The sequence below is a fragment of the Rhinolophus sinicus genome, chromosome X (assembly GCF_036562045.2).
Source record: "Rhinolophus sinicus isolate RSC01 chromosome X, ASM3656204v1, whole genome shotgun sequence".
NCBI lineage: Eukaryota > Metazoa > Chordata > Mammalia > Chiroptera > Rhinolophidae > Rhinolophus > Rhinolophus sinicus.
The window spans coordinates 52962837-52975054 of record NC_133768.1 but is presented as its reverse complement, the minus strand read 5'-3'; the positions used below and the strand labels follow the sequence as shown (position 1 = coordinate 52975054).

Sequence of the window (12218 nt, the reverse complement as noted above, 5' to 3'; positions counted from 1 at the left end):
TCCTTAGTTATAGGACTTCAGTTCAGCTAGACTTCAGGCAATTCTCAATGCTTGTTTTGTAATTTAGTTGTAATTTTAATGTGTTCATGAGAGGAGGCAAGCACAGTGCTTACCAACTCTACCACCTTGACCAGAAGCAGAAATGGCAATTCTTAAACCTTATAAAATGCCTAGTACCCTCACTAGTACTACACCCTCATCTCACCCTACTTGATTCTTACACAAAGTTCCTTTATGCATTCAACAGGAATTTATTAAGCATCTATTGTGTGCCAAGTGCTGATCTGGTCACTGAAGACACAGGTCACATTTTAGTAGGGTCAAGATATGTAAACAACAAATTGCCATATCATGTGTTAACGGATAACTGAGATACATGTTAGGTCCATAAGTCCAAAGAAAGATGACTAACTTGTTAGACATTTTGCTAAAAGCTTACAGTCAAATGATGAAACAGATATGCAAATGAATAATTAAACTGCAGTATCATAAGAATTGTTAAAGTTTAATCATCCACAAAGGGCAATGAGAGCGCCAAGTCTACCTGGTAGTCTTAGGGAAAGCTTTACAAAGATTACATTTGAAGTTGATCTTAAAAGAGGAATTTTTCCAGCAGAAAGCAGTGGGGAATGAGAGAAAGTGACTAGTATTCACTGATGGTTTACTATGAAACAGTTATTTTTCTGAACTTTTTATGTATGTTCTTAGCAAGCTTCAGAAACTTTTGCAATTTACAAAATTAAAAGATTGTAAGGCCAAACTTTGAACCCATTTAGCATGAATATAGATTCTCAAATCATAATGGATTCTGGTCGCTAACAAGACAACCACAGTGGAAAGGCAGCTAAAGTATGAATAACTAACGGACACCAAAGTACCCACTTAATATGTGATCACATTTCAAATTGAAGGTTGATTGATCTGCTAAATTATTAATTTATTAGTGGGTTAAAAGTTATTTTTGAATAATTTGGGTAATTCCTGTGGCTCCAAATATATCAAACTAAACAGACTGAAAATAATTAAGATGTAGAGTTAAGTTACTAGAAAAGAATCTCTATGTTAGCTCTTAGTTGAATGAATACTTTGAATACTATCACTGAGAAGCTTGATAATACTTTATATCCTGTAAAATATGGCTAAGGAAGGAATAGTCATCAATGCTGTTAGCAGGAAAGATCAATAATAAATTCATTCAAATATGTTACTGGTCCATGGAATAATCCCCTGTAGGACCTGGCCACATCTTTCCTTTATTACTCTTTTATTAAGCCTTTTTCCTTTTGGTTATTATATTGTCACCTAAATTAGTTTAACACCATGGGTCTTAAAATCTGGTCGAATCTACTTTATTAGGAGACAGTGATCTAAACTTAAGTGCAAATGCTGTTTCTGAAATGTAGGAGTATGATTTACTCTTAGCAACAAAATATAAAAGGACTGTTAAAACAATTTTGCATACCCTGTCTATATGAAATTTATGACTATACTCAGCCTGAGAGAAAAAAGACACTGTGCCTCACTTTCTCTCTGGATGCCTGTGTCTATGTTTTTGTGGATATATGAAATGTGATAAAAAGATATGGTGAATGTTTAAATTAAAAGAAAAATTATTACAGCAAAAACACATTGCCATTACTCCCCCTCAAAATACTTCCCCTCACGTGAAACATACTCTTCCCATTATTCTTGCCACTTTCAGAAACAGTTCCAGAACTCCTCTTTTGTGAGTGTCTCTATTTCATCCACCATCATGACAATGCTCTGTATCACACATCGCTCCTGATACAGCAATTTCTGTAAAATAAAAACATTATGGTGTGTCCTCATCCACCTTATTTACTAGATCTGGCACCATATGACTTCTGGCTCTTCCTCCAAGTCAAAATGATCATGAAAGGAAACGTTTTGAATTGATTCAGGACATTGAGGCAACCATAACAGTGCAACTAAAGACATTCACAAAAGAGGACTTCCAGAACTGCTTCAGAAAGTGGCAAGAACGGTGGGATAAGCATGTTTGAAGAGACAGAGAGTATTTTGAAGGGGATTAATGGCAATGTGTCTTTTACGGTTATTATTTTTTTGTATTTAAACATTTGCTGTATATATATATTTTTAATCACACCTCATACTTACTGGGATCTACCAGAAGGATTGCTGTTTTTCTCTTGACTGGACCAATTTGACAAGGCAGGCCCAATTCCATGCCAAACTGAAAATTCCTATAATGATGTCCACCTTCCCTTCTTGCTTTCTGAATATGTTCTACCCTTATTAGAGTAGTGAGAAACTAGAATCTTCTATTTTCTTTTGGTCTAGGTGGAATTAGAATTTACTTTCATTTTACTAATACAGTGTAAGTCTGTGTTTTGTGTAAATGTCCATTAGTGCACTATTCACATTTTTGCAGGGCTCTAATCTCTAATTTTAATCCAATACCTAGAAATATTCCTGGCATAAAGTTGAAGACCCTCAATAAATATCTGTTGATTGGTTCAATCAGTGAATATATATTTAATTGGAAGCCTACTTTGAGCCAAGCATTGGAAGAGGTCTTGTGGAAGATTCAAGAGGTAACAATGACTGGATACATTTTGTAAAGAAATTTAACAATTTGCTTAGACAGAAAAGATTGACACATTTTAAAATAACTTATTAACAACTATACAAAGCAGCATAAAATTATGGTAGTCATCCCTTATTCATGGGGAATGTGTTCCAAGATCGCCAGTGGATGCCTGAAGTTGTGGATAGTACCAAACCCTACATATATTATGTTTTTTCCTATATATACATATCTATGATAAAGTTTAACTTATAAATTAGGTACAGTAAGAGATTAACAACAATAATGATAAAATAGAATAATTATAACAATACTCTGTAATAAAAGTTACTTAAATGTGGTTCTCTCTCTCTCTCTCTCTCTCTCTCTCTCTCTCTCTCTCTCTCTCTCTCTCTCAAAATATCTTATTGTACTGTACTCATATTTTCACTTAAAGGAAGCACTTTATTGTTCCCTTTGGCATATCTGAGTTGCCAGCACCACTAGTCTTGCGCTTTGGGGCCATTATTAAGCAAAATAAGAATTACTTGAACACAAGCACTGCAATACCATGATAGTAGATCTGATAACTGAAATGGCTACTAAGTGAGTGACAGGTGGGTAGCATATAGATTAGATACACTGAATAAAGGGATTATTCACATCTCAGGAGGGATGGAGCAGGACAGCATGGGATTTCATCACATTACTCAGAATAGCAAGCAATTAAAAACTTATGAGTTGCTTATTTATGGAATTTTCCATTTAATATTTTTGGACTGCAGTTGTTCATGAGTAACTGAACCACGGAAAGCAAAACCATGGATAAGGGAAGACTATTGTAAATTTCACAAGGTAAATGTTCTAAGTATTATTAAGTGCTTTCAGTAGTTTTTGAGTACATAGAATATTAAATTATTCATATTATCAATAAATTATATATTTGCATATTCACAGAAACATTAGACTATGCCATATTTTGCCACTATCACTGAAGCTCAGACAATGTTATTCTTTCAAAAGATAATAAACAATCTTTTGTTTATTAACATAGGGAATATAGTCAATAATACTATAACTGTGTAGAGTGCCAGGTGAGTTCTAGACCAATCAGAGGGATAACTTCATAAATTATATAGATGTCTAACCACTATGCTATACACCCGAAACTAATATAAAATAATATTGAATGTCAACTGTAACTAAAATTTTGTTAAAAATAGGCTCTTCTCTGGACTAGTTGGACATATGAATCTGAAGATGTAAAAAGATTGTAAATCATTTTAAAAGAAATGCAGTTTTATGACTTGCAATTTTATAGCCATTAAATAAAGATACAAATTATAAAGCACTTCATATAGGATTTGATTTAGTGCATAGATTTTTAAAAGGGAGTTTTAAGTTATCATAGTAAATGTTTGAAATGTAGTTTGAGCTTTTAAATATCACTTTGTTCTCTGAGGTTAGCTTAAACATTTTCAAAAATTTATTCACATTATTAATTTGCATAGCAAAAGATTTCCTCCATAAACATCAAGAAACTAAACTTAATTGAAGGTTATTTCCCAATTGTAAAAATATCTAAATTAAGAGAACCTGAATTATTTATGCATTCAAGAAATATTTTACAGAGAACCAAACAAGTGTCAGGCAATATCCCAGGTACTTGGGATAAATCAGTGAACAAAGCAAACAAAACTTTATGTCTTCTTCGAGTTTACGTTCTAGCATGGAAGGTTCATGAGATTTCAACTACATTCAGAAATGGAGTGAGGATGAGAAACATTTACTTAACCCAAAGACAGTAGCCTTTTAAATGCCTATGTTACAAAGTAATTCAGTAAGATATCTTGGCTGTTATATTTCAAGAGTGCAAGACAGAAATATTCAGTTTTTATTCCATATCACTCTTTTATTCTCTTTGTGTCTATACATGTACTGTATTGCACTATGTGTGTTTGTGAGTGTGTGTGTGTGGGTGTGTGTGTGTGTGTTTGGCAGAAGATGTAAAGGAAATGTTTTGTAATTGTAGCTTTTACCTCCCCATTGTTTCTTACAATTATTTCTCTTTCATTTTTTTCTGTCTCTTAATCTGTCAACCTTATGGCCCTTAATGTAGCCTCTACTTCTATCATTTATCTCCTTTAATTTCTCAACAATACTCTGAGGTAAATACTTTTATTATGTCCATTTGCATCTGAAAACACAAGACATATGGTGGTTGCTATTTTACCAAGATCACCCAAATCATAAGACAAAGCCCAGATATTCTGAATCTAAATCCCTGTATATTGTCATTACACCACAATGATTCACATTTGTCTCTTAAAAAAAATAGTTAGGAATCAAATTCTATGTAAGATGAAGTAAACACACAGGAACCATTTTCTCCTATAGATGCAACAATAAAATCTGCACATAATGCATGGTGTAGCTATTTGAGGTCTCTGAACAGTAAATATCAGCAGGCTTATCAGGAAAGAACACCTGAATTTGAAGTATAACTGAACCAATAATGAGTTTACCATTGTTTTCCTCCAGTACTTCATAGCCTGAATTCAGTGCTGCCCAAAATGGCAGTGAGCATTGAGAGAGAGAAGAAAGAGAGAGAGAGAGAGAGAGAGAGAGAGAGAGAGAGAGAGAGAGAGAGAGAGAGAGAGAGATATCCAGGATAAACCCACTAGTTCTGACTCAAGAAGAAGAGGGAACTCCTAAAGTTCAGAGGAAGTGGGAAAAATCCTTCGGGGGTTTTTCTCTCCTTTTTCTCCATTCATTTGACTTAATCTGGTCAAGTGCTGCTAAAGCAAAATTATGAATATATTCAATAGGATATTAAAAAAAGTCAAAGTCTCATGTTATTTAAGATGCCAAAAATATAAACCAAAATTGCTCAACATATGAATAACCACAAAAATTTCAACTCACATGTGGAAAAACAATTAACAGATGCCAATGACAAGGAAACACAGATTTTAGAATTCTCTGACAATGTATTCAAAACAGCTATTATTATAATACTCAAACATGAAATCATAAATATGTTTGAACCAATATAAAACAGAAAGAATCAGCAAAATAATATAAAGCATAAAGAAAAACCAAAGGGAAACTTCATAACAAAAAATGCTATAACCAAAACAAACAAACAAACAAAGAATATCTCACTGGATGGACTCAATAGCAGAATGGAGATAACAAAGAGTTAGTGATTTTAAAGATAGATCAAATGAAGTTATCCAATATGAGCAACAGAAGGAAAAAAAAGAGGAAAAAAATTTAGCCAAGCCTCACGGACCTGTGTAACAAAAGAGGAGCTAATGTTCATGTGATTGGAGTCCAGAAATAGAAGAGAAAGAATGTGATGCTGAAAAATAGTTGAAAAAATAATGGCTGACAACTTACCAAGTTTGATGAAAGACATTAACCCACAGATTCAAGAAACTGAACAAATGCCAAACAAGATAAAAACCAAAGAAATCTATGTCCAGGCACATCATAATCAAACTGTTGAGAATTAGAAAGCAGCCAGAAATGACACATTACAGGGGAGAAATAATTCAAATGACTACGGATTTTTCATTAGAAACTATATAGGTCAGAAAGAAGTGGTAGAAATCTTTTCAAGTGCTAAAAGGAAAGAATTGCCAACCCAGTATTCTACATCCAACTTAAATATCATTCAGAAATGAAGGTGAAATAAAGACATTCTCAAATGAAGGAACACTAAAGGAATTCATAGCCAGCAGAAATTTTCTAAAAGAATGGCTAAAGGAAGTTCTTGAAACAGAAAGGAAATAATACAAGGAAACTTCAAACATCAGGAAGAAAGAAAGAAAAATGGAAAGAGTAAAACTATAGGTAAATGTAATAGACAATTCTTCTCTTGAGTTTTTAAAAATGTATTTGATTGTTGAAAGCAAGAAGTATAGTATTATCTGATGGGGTTGTTAATATATGCGGATGTAATATATATATATATGAACTACAACATGAAGTGGAAATTATCATAGACCTGTATGATGGTAAGGTTTCTATATTCCACATTAAGTAGTAAAATATTGATTCTAGAAATAATGTGAAATAGATGCATATGTATTTTGTAATCCCTGAAGCAGCTACTAAAAAAGTTATATAAAAATATATATAGTCAAAATCATGATACATAAAATAAAATGGAAAACTAAACAATATTAAAATAATCTAAAAGCAGGCAGAAGAGGTGAAACAGAGGAAAGAAAGATGGATGGCACAAACAGAAAGTAAATAATAAAATGGCGGACCTAAATCCAAAAACTCCTGGGTATTTGCTCTAGAGAGATGAAATCTATGTTTGCACAAATAACTATACAAGAATGTTTATAGAAGTTATATTTATAATTGCCCCAAACCGGAAAGAATCATGATATACTGCAATGGATAAATAGATATACAAACTGTTTTCCATTAATACAATGAAATACTCCTCAACAATAAAAAGGAAAGAATGACTGAGATAAATATGGAGGATATGTTGAATGTAAGAATCCAGTCTCCAAAGTTTACATGCTGTATGATTCTAGATACATGACATTGTTGAAAAGATAAAACTATAGGAACAGAAAACAGATTAATGGTTGCCAGAGGTTGGGAGTAGGGGGAGGGTGTGACTATAAAAAGTTAACACAATGGAGTTTTGGGGAGTGGTGGAACAGTTTTGCAACTGATTGTTGTGGTGGTTGCACAAATATATACATGTGTTAAATTCATAGACTGTACACCAAATGAAAAAAGTCAATTTTACTACATGATGTTAAAAATAAACATATAGTTAATACTGTTGGTATTTATTTCTCTGTTAGTGGCCCTGAATAGGCTAAAGAGCATTTCCAATCCTGGACAGTTTTAAGCTAACATTTCTTTTTTTTTTTTTTTTTTACAAATTACAACGGATGTCATGAATTTCCTAATTATTCTTCCCTGCTAATAATATTAGATTCTGTTCAATCTTTAGGTGAGAAATAGCCTCAATATTTCAGTATGACACTATTTAGTATGTTTTCATTAAGTAATCAATTGACTGTGTCACCTCTATAAAAGAGAAGTTTTTATTTCAGCACATGATTAAGATTGCTGCCTAGATTTTAGTGCTTTCAAAGCCATTAAGATGGGTAGTTGTTAAAGTGGAGATAGTTGAATGGAAACTATGCTTGTGGGTAGGTGGGAGCCCCATATATGTCTCTCTTAATTGGAAGTGTTTATGACCTTTAACCAAACACAGAGCTTTTCTGTTTTGGTCTCTTTCTGAGAGCACAAGGATGGCAAACAAAATGGTTGCTAGTGATTCTCCTGAGACAGTTGTGTCTGCAATAGCTTCTAGTAACTAGAAACCTTTGGTTCTAGTAACACAGCAATCTTACCGTCTATCATTCTTCAATAACATCCCTAGTTTTCTTGAGTGTCAATCCTTTATTAAAAGTAGAAACCATTTTTGCTGAAAAACTATATATATATATATATATATATATATATATATATATATCTCCACAATAAAACACTTCTTTCATTGGATCTTATGTTTGAGGACAGGGACTTCCACCAGACTTGTGTTATGTATAGTTCTGATCATAATTGCATCATTTGTTTGAGTTAATTGAAGCCATTTACCAAAACCCATAAAAAGACTATTAAAATTCTCAGCCTTGATCATTAAGCCTGTCAGTAGTTCTCAGTAGTGAGGAGGGAATGTGTTAAGACTGATGGGAGCTGAGACTGGTCCAAGGTGGAGACTAGGGAAGAACCAGGGCAAAATGACTCGCAGCCTTTGGGAAAGAACACAGACCAGATCACCAAGTTCCAGGAATGCGACGGAGAGCATTTCAATCTAGATCATCATTCATTTATTTGTTCAGTCAATAAGTATTTGTTGAGTGACTACTCTGTGTCATGCACTATTCCAGTTCTTGGTGATACTGCAGTGAACCAAATAGCCAAAATTCTTCTTGTGCAATTTGTAACTTTAGCTAAAGATGAAAGACACTAAACAGTAAATAAGATCATTTCAGGTAGTTTCAAGTAAATCAAAGAAACGAAACAGAGTAACGTGATAGAGAATGACTAAGGATGAGAATGGGGGTAGGGTTAGGGAGACTATTTTACATATGAGGATCAAGGGGACATTTGAGCTGAGACCTGAATAATGAGACGGGAGGCAGGCATGAAAAGATCTAGGCTGAATACACTGCAAATGCAAACAAACAAACAAAAACTAAGATGAGAACAAGTTTGGTAAATGTGGCTACAGCATTAGAGAAGCAGCGAGGGAGATATACCACTTATGCTTTTGGGAGCCATAGTAAGTAATTTGCATTTTATTATCAGTACAATGACAAGCCATTGGATAATTTACAGTGACTAGGGAATAATCTAATTTACATTTTTAAAACAGTTAGGATTTGGCTATTGTGTCAACAGTGGGTTTTAAGGGCCGGCCCGGTGGCTCAGGTGGTTAGAGCTCCATGTTTCTAACTCCGAAGGCTGCCAGTTCGATTCCCACATGGGCCAGTGGGCTCTCAACCACAAGGCTGCTGGTTCAATTCCTCGATTCCCTCAAGGGATGGTGGGCAGCGCCCCCTGCAACTAAAATTGAACACGACACCTTGAGCTGAGCTGAAAAGAGTGGCTTTTAAGGGGCAAGAGTGGAAGCTGGGAAACCAGTTAAAGGAATAGCGCACTAATCTAGAGAAGATGGTGACTTAGGCCAGGGTAGGAAATGGAGATAAAGGAAAGTGGATACTTTCAAAATATATTTCACAGATATTACTGACAAGACTTAATGATGGATTGTATGTGGACTGTGAACAAAAGAGGAACCAAAAATGACTGAAGTTTGTACCCTGAGCAATTTTATTGAAGATAGAAGAATTTACAGAGATGGGAAGCATAAATTCTTTTATTGAGGGAGGTGGGAGACTAGAAAGAGTTCTATTTTAAATGTTTTAATTTGAGATGCTTATTAGACATCAAGTAGACATGCCAAACTGGCAGTTGAATATGTTGATGTAAGAAACATCCAAACCTGTAGAGAATTTTTATAAGAGTTTATCTGAGCCAAACTGAAAACATGCTGGGAAGCAAGATCTCAAATGCTCCAGAGAATAACAGTTTTGCAGCTTCTTTTATGTGTTTGAAATTAATGAGAGAACATAAGAAAAATTACATGGAGGTGGAGAAAAAAAGGCAGGGATTAGATTACAGGATAGTTAACAAGATTATGTGCTCTCTTTAAGGTGGTTACAGTTTATTTCAAAGGTGTTAACCTAGATGCACAGAAACAATGGACAGAGTTTACTTAAGGCAAAGATAAACCTTTTACTAAAGAAGTTAATATGCTTGCGGTTTTTACTACCCACCATGATCTGCCCAGTTAGGAATTTATGATCAGATCACCCCTTGAGGTTATTTTCCATAGAACCTCTTTTCCATCCACAAATATATGAGGCTGGAAACCAGAAGAGGGCCTGGGGCTATACATATAAATTTAGGAGTCACTAATACTATAGAAATCATAGATGAAAATGTGAGCCAGTCTGGAGGATTCTAAAAAGCATCAGTCTCAATGTTAAGCAGTTGTCACAACTGCAGATCAAAACACTATCTAAGTTGATACTGTAATAGAAAAGCTACATTCAAAAGTGTACAGTTGGGGGTGAGGAATGGGAGGCTCAATTTTATTCCTAGTTCAATAGGAAACTATTGGAGTGTTTTAAGCAAAGAAGTTATATCTGATTTGCATTTATAAAATGTCTCTTAGGGGAATCATGTGCTGAATGGATCATAGAAGGACAAGAGAAAAAGCAGGGTATGCTAGACTCGAAGGGTCCACTTGCCTGTGCACGTCCAAGCCACAAAAGGCACGACCAGGAGTTTGCAACAAAGGAGGTAAAGTTTTGTTTAAGGCATTGGCACCTAGTCCAGAGACACAGGTGAGCTGGTGCTCCCGAAACGCTGGCTCCCCGATGGCCTCTAGTAGCCGGGTTATATAAAGGAAAAATCATTAATCGTGGTTACTATGGAAGTTGGGGTCATATGCTCTACTGATTGGTCAGGGCTAAGGCAGGGAGCAGTTGATCATGGCTTCAGGTCCTGATGTCAGTCATGGCATTCATTGTACAGTCTGGTTTCTAGGGGATGTGGTCCGGTCCATGGGGCTGTTCTGCTTTCTTGAGTCCAGAGCCGAAACATAGGTGTTATCTTTGACTAAAACTTTATTCTAGTTTGAGGTTTGGTTATTGTATCTTCGTCATGGTTGATAGACCTGAAGCTTTATTCTTAAGTGAGTTTGACACTGACCAGAACCTAATGTCCTAAGGGTTAAATGACTAAAAGGAGCAGACATACAGTATATGTACAGGTACAAAGATCTAGGGGAAAGAATGCAGGTAAGTCATAGTTCTATCAGGCTAAACAAAGCTGACTTGGATTAAAGCAGAATAAATGCTAAATAAATGAAGTTCAGCCTTTCCATTTGGCTACAGCTATCAGGTAAGCAAAGACAGGCACTTACAAGTACATCTGGGAGCTATGGAGGTAGAAGCAGTCCAATGTAATGAGGCTTATTCTCAGGGTGCACTGCTGGCAGTACTGCTAACTCTCTGTGCTCAACAGGGCCCCCCACCCCACCCAGCCCGATAAAGTGTGCAGGCTGGGATACAGGCCAAACAAGGTTGTATTATACCTCGGATTCATGTACGCTGTGGTGGCCACAAACACCCAGTTCCTAAGGGTGCAACCTATGGCAAGCCTGTCCATCATAGTGTTAACCAGCTAAAGTTTGCTTGAAGCCTTCAGTCTGTTGCCGAGGAGTGAGCTGGACACCAATGTGGGGGTCTGAGAGTCTTGAATTCTTACTGGGTTGGTGAAGATTCCGCGTACAAATTCTTTGAGGTTATCCTCATTGATCCATTTCATAAAGCTATCAAACGGAATCCTAACACCCAGTCGATCACCCAACCAGTCCACAAGCACAGGGAGATGTCAGAGATGACATCTACAGGCTGCAAGATCCATGGCCTTGGAAAGGGCCACAAATTCCACCATACTATTGGTGGTTCTCGCCATGCAGCTGAGAAGGTGCAGTACTCTCCTGCTCCACCGTTAAACCACTAATATGAGTAGTGTTTGTAAAATCCTTACCTAATAAACAATTTAGGACAGACAGAAAAAAAAAAGAAAAGGAAATGAAGTTCATGTGTGGTTACCATTCCTCCCCCACCCCCTTTATTTTTTATTTTTTTGGATAATTCCTCAATTTTGGGGGAACAGGTGCGATGACTCCTCTGGATGCTTCCTACTGGAAATGGGTGATGTCTGGGTTGAGAAGAAAACATTTTGATATGAAGTTGGAAATGTTCTTGGATCCCTGGTTTTAGATTCTTGGTGTCTATAAACATCCGGTTGCTATTCTTAGCTGCCCTGAAGCAGCAATTAAAGATACAACAACCTCTGACCAGAGTTGCTACCGCACCTAAGATAAAAAGTATTATAGTTGTTTCCCGGTGACCAGGAAACGGAGACAGCCATTGGGTAAAAGTATCCATGTAAGAAATGTCGTTTACCTTGTTTATGGCAGTGTTCATATTATCTAACAAATCTGAGATATTAGCATCTTTGGGATATAGGTACAGCATTCCTG

At 35.7% G+C, this 12218-nt stretch overlaps 1 pseudogene; it reads left to right on the top strand.

Annotated features, from left to right (window-relative positions):
- Positions 1-11692, top strand: part of LOC109437906 (large ribosomal subunit protein eL15) — a 32434-nt pseudogene extending 20742 nt beyond the window's left edge.
- The last annotated feature ends 526 nt before the right edge of the window (positions 11693-12218 follow it).